The following is a 5,009-nucleotide window of genomic DNA, read 5'->3' on the forward strand; positions in this document are numbered from 1 at the left end:
GACAGCCCTGCATACTGAGTTGATTCCTCTTTCATGTTACTAGCTGTCACTTGCCCTTGTACAACATAAAATACACAGTAATGATCACAACACAAGGAATTAGAAAGAATAAAATCAAATCCGTAAATCTCCAAGCAGGATTAAGCATAATGATACACTGACCATAACACAATCGTTTGTGTGCAATATTAAAATATCCATTATTAATTACATTCTTAATATTGTAAACTGAACAGCAAAACCAGCAGAGACAGATGCTTATTAATGTTTTAGTTGTGGTTATTTTCTGTGGGTACAGTAAAGGGTGACACACAGCCACATAACGATCAACAGCAATTAATACTAAATTACTAACAGAAACAAAAAGGAGCAGCCTAACGAGAATTACAAACAGTCCACAGTAAGTGTCTCCAAAATACCAACACATCTCATTTTGCTTGATGCCCTCTATGGGTGTCACAATAAGTCCGGTAAGCAGGTCTGTCACAGCCAGAGAGAGAATGATCAGGTTGGTTGGAGTGTGAAGCTTCTTGAAGTGAGAGATGGAGATGATCACCAGCAGATTCAGAAACACAATCCACGCTGACAGCACTGATACAAATAGGTAAATTATATTATGTTCATACCTGGAACGTTTTCCCTTAATACATGATGAGTTGATGGCAGGAAAGCAGTATTGAATCTCATAATCCTCTGTTTCATAGGCCATGATTGAGTTTCCTCCTGTTAGGAGTTTGTTCTGCTTTCCTTACTGTCCTTTAATTTATACAGTGTCTGGATCACAGTAACCAACCCATCTACCGCCCACTCTAATGCTGAGCAGTGGTATATTTTCTTGAAGGGAAAAGAAAGAACATGAACAATATGTTTATTAGCTCTATTACTATCTATCTGTAGCATTTTAATCACGAATAAATAAAAAGAGTATGCGTGTAATATGTGCAGTTTTTGATGTAAGTTATACTGTGTCATTTAAAAAAATTGAAGCAAAAACAGAAAGGTCTTGATCTTTGTAAAATACTGCATAAAACATATCTGCATGGAACAAAAACCACAGACGACTGAATGACAATGCAAATTCACTCTCTGACAGCAGGTGGTGCTTATTGAACAAATACAGCATTTCCTTGCTTACTGATATAAACAGCAGCGCAGCGCTTAAACACTACTTTTAACACTACTTTACTCGCTGTGTAAATTAAATGTAGATTAAAGTTACAAAGTTACTTGCCAAGACAGGTATTTTGTTAGGGCTGGGACAAGAAAATGATACATCACGAGTTGTAAATCGATTCTGAGAATCGATTTTCAGAATGCGTCGTGATTCACTCAAATGTTCACTAAGAAGAGCTCTTGTGCGTTCGGCCGAGTGTTGTAAGTGGTTAATTGTACTTGCACTTTATAAATTATTATTTTGGATTTACATTTCGCCTTATTGATTGTTTCAGTGTGTTTACATAGACTATTTATTGTTACTGAGAGATAGCACAGGTCCATTTACACAGCAGCTGTATACTTTGATTTTAGAGGCCAGGGTGGGTCAGAGTATGCGTACATCATTTAGACAGTGACTTTGCATCTTTTTTTTTAATTTGACCGACTTCAGACAGAAATTAATCCCATAAGGAAATCCATTTGTGTGTCTGTTTGGTATTTCACGTAGGTAAATAATCCTGAGGGACCTTGTTAACACATGTTCAGTATTAAAGTTCTGCTGTAATGACAATCCCAGAGTGATCTGTTTGTTAAGGGTGTGAAAACAAACACACACAATACACTGATGCTGCAATGTCCTTAGAGGTGTGAGGACCGTGAGTTTGTTTTCATGGGTTAAAATTAGCAAAATGTTGACAGTTGGAATCAGCATTAATATTATAAAAAAATAACAAATTAGAATTTATTATTAATTATTACCACACAAAGCTGTAAGTCCAGAAAATCTGCAGTAATATGCTACAGCATTATTTAATGGTTAATTATGCAATAATGCAGAAACAAGAATGTGTTTTAGATATTGTTGTGTGAAGAGGCCTGCCTTTAGCTCTTTGTTAAAGCAGTGTTATGCATGTGTGTCCACTACAGTCTTTGGGTAACATATGTAAGGGGTACAGGCCGTAACATAACCAAGCCAACATCAAAGAACTAGCAGTGCAGTGCGCAGCTAGTGTCACCTCACAACACCTGCATCTGGCCAGACAGTTGCACTTGAAAACACTGAAGAGATTACGGCCAACGGCCAGCTAGCATGCATGTTCTGTGACTGCATAATGTAACTTTGTGAAATGACTTTCTATACCATCAGGTGCAACTAGGACTTAAAATATACAAATTATAAACAAAGCAAAGTTTTCACTTCTTTTCAGACATAAAATTGGGGATGCAATATTTTTCTTTCCTCTCATGCTATATCCACAAATACAGGTGTCAGTAAAAAGTCCAAGAACACTGACATCCAGTGGAACATATACGTTTACTTGGTGCACCTTTAAACCTTGTACTGCAATATTGAGTTGCTATATTACAGAATAACTGTTGCCTGTAGCCACTGACTCCCTGTGTTTAAAAAGTTTTTCAAAAACATTTGGAGGTGACCAGTTTGTGTCACAGTGACTGAAATACATTTATATGAAATCTGTGTAGGTACTGTAGGTGCATCAGCAACAAGCACAGTACAGACCATGGTGGGGCCTTGTACACTTTCACAGAGATGTTGTGTTCCTTGTTGACAATATTAGTGATAAATTGGGGAAGGTGAGTCTTGTGCAACTACCTCTTCTTATTATTTAAACAAATATACATGTGATACATTTATACATTGTCATTTATAAGATTGATGCTAACATGTTGATAAGGTAATAGCATGGCACTTTATTAAGCATGCAAACATATGTACATAATAGATATGTAACATGTTACATGTAACTATTTTGTGCTGATCATTTTTAGCATGGAATTTATTTTATCACTGAGGTGTGCTCAAGTCTCCGTGAAGAATAGATGTAATGCTTGCTTTGAACACAGAAGAGATATTGGCAGCCTCAGTCACCATGTTCATTGCATCTTTATTCTGCACAGTTTTGGGTGAACAGTCCCTTTAATGTTTGGTTAATCATGAATTATAATCTGTAAAAATGTCCATCAGAGAGGATGCTGGCTGTAATATTCTAAGAGTTAGAATGTGTTTAACTGATATTTTAAACCAGCGGTAAAATAAAGCATAGATAAGAGGGTTTAGGCCACAGCTAACATACAAAGTCCATGACAGGAATGTCATTGTAGTAGAAGAGATTGTTGTGATATCTGTTAGTGAACAGATATTGAAAGGAATCCAGCAAAACAGATGAACTGTCACAATGATTCCTAATGTCAGAGCAGCTTTACTCTCAGATTTCCTCTTCACTGAACCTTCCATTACACATTTACCGCCCTTCATCTGTGAGTTTATAATTTTCACTTGCCGTTGTACAATGTAAAATATTCTTAAATAGACAGTGATGATCACAACACAAGGAAATAGAAAGAAAAGGGTCAAATCAGTAAATCTCCACGCAGGATTAAGCATAATGATACACTGACCATAACACAATCATTTGTGAGAGATATTAAAATATCCGTTACTAATTACATTCTCAATATTGTAAACTGAACAGCAAAACCAGCAGATACAGATGCTTTTTAAAGTTTTAGTTGTGGTTATTTTCTGTGGGTACAGTAAAGGGTGACACACAGCCACATAACGATCAACAGCAATTAAAATTAAATTACTAAGCGACATACAAATGAGCAGCCTAACGAGAATTACAAACAGTCCACAGTAAGTGTCTCCAAAATACCAACATGTCTCATTTTGCTTGATGCCCTCTATGGGTATTACAATAAGACCGGTAAGCAGGTCTGTCACAGCCAGAGAGAGAATGATCAGGTTGGTTGGAGTGTGAAGCTTCTTGAAGTGAGAGATGGAGATGATCACCAGCAGGTTCAGAAACACAGTCCATGCTGACAGCAATGATACAAATAGGTAAATTATAGTATGTTCATGCCTGGAACGTTTTCCCTTGATACATGATGAGTTAATGGTAGGAAAGCAGTATTGAATCTCATGATCCTCTGTCTCATAGGCCATGAGTGAGTTTCCTCCTGTTAGGAGTTTGTTCTGATCTCCTTATTGTCCTTTAATTTATACAGTGTCTGGATCACACTAACCAACCCATCTACCGCCCACTCTGATGCTGAGCAGTAGTATAATTATTTAATTTAAGGAAAAAGAAAGAACATGAACAATGTTTATTAGCTCTTACTATGTATCTGTAGCATTTTAAGCACGAATAGATAAAAAAGAGCACACATGTAATATGTGCAGTTTTTGATTTAAGTTATATAGTGTTATTTTTAAATATATAAAACATATCTGCATGAAACAAAAACAGCAGATTGGCTGAATGGGAATGCAGATTCACTCTCTGACAGAAGGTGGTGCTTATTGAACAGCAGATACAGCTCTTCCTTGGTTACCACTATAAACACAGCAGCACTGCACTTAAACACTACTTTAATAAGCATTATATAGAGGCAACATGAAAAGAAAATAACATCAAGTCAAGTCAAGTCGAGCTTTATTGTCATTCCGCTGCATGTGTGGACATACAGTGGAACGAAGTGTTGTGTCTCGCAGGGCCTCAGTGCTACATAAATAAACATAAATATGAACATACATACACTAGACGTAGAAACATTTTTTTTTTTTTTAACCTATGCATGTAACTATACATATACTATAAATAATTGACTATACGTACACATAACTTAAGACAGACAAGTACTTTACATAATAACTGTGCATGATAATGTGCAGAAGAGGTATTTAAAGGTTAAGATGCAAATAGTGCAATATGATTTGTGGTGCATTGACAAGTAAACATTTGTTAAGTCCTTATTAGGTCCTTGTAACGTGCAGTGTTAATAAGAAAGTGTCTGGTGCATATAGAAAGAGAAGAGTGTTTCTACAGGTG

General features: G+C 36.3%; 1 pseudogene; it reads right to left on the bottom strand.

The window, feature by feature from the left end:
* Nucleotides 1–3,109: 3,109 nt before the first annotated feature.
* Nucleotides 3,110–4,171, bottom strand: LOC127157223 (trace amine-associated receptor 13c-like; annotated as a pseudogene).
* Nucleotides 4,172–5,009: the final 838 nt, after the last annotated feature.

The sequence above is a fragment of the Labeo rohita genome, unplaced genomic scaffold (assembly GCF_022985175.1).
Source record: "Labeo rohita strain BAU-BD-2019 unplaced genomic scaffold, IGBB_LRoh.1.0 scaffold_1011, whole genome shotgun sequence".
In the NCBI taxonomy this organism is placed as follows: Eukaryota; Metazoa; Chordata; class Actinopteri; order Cypriniformes; family Cyprinidae; genus Labeo; species Labeo rohita.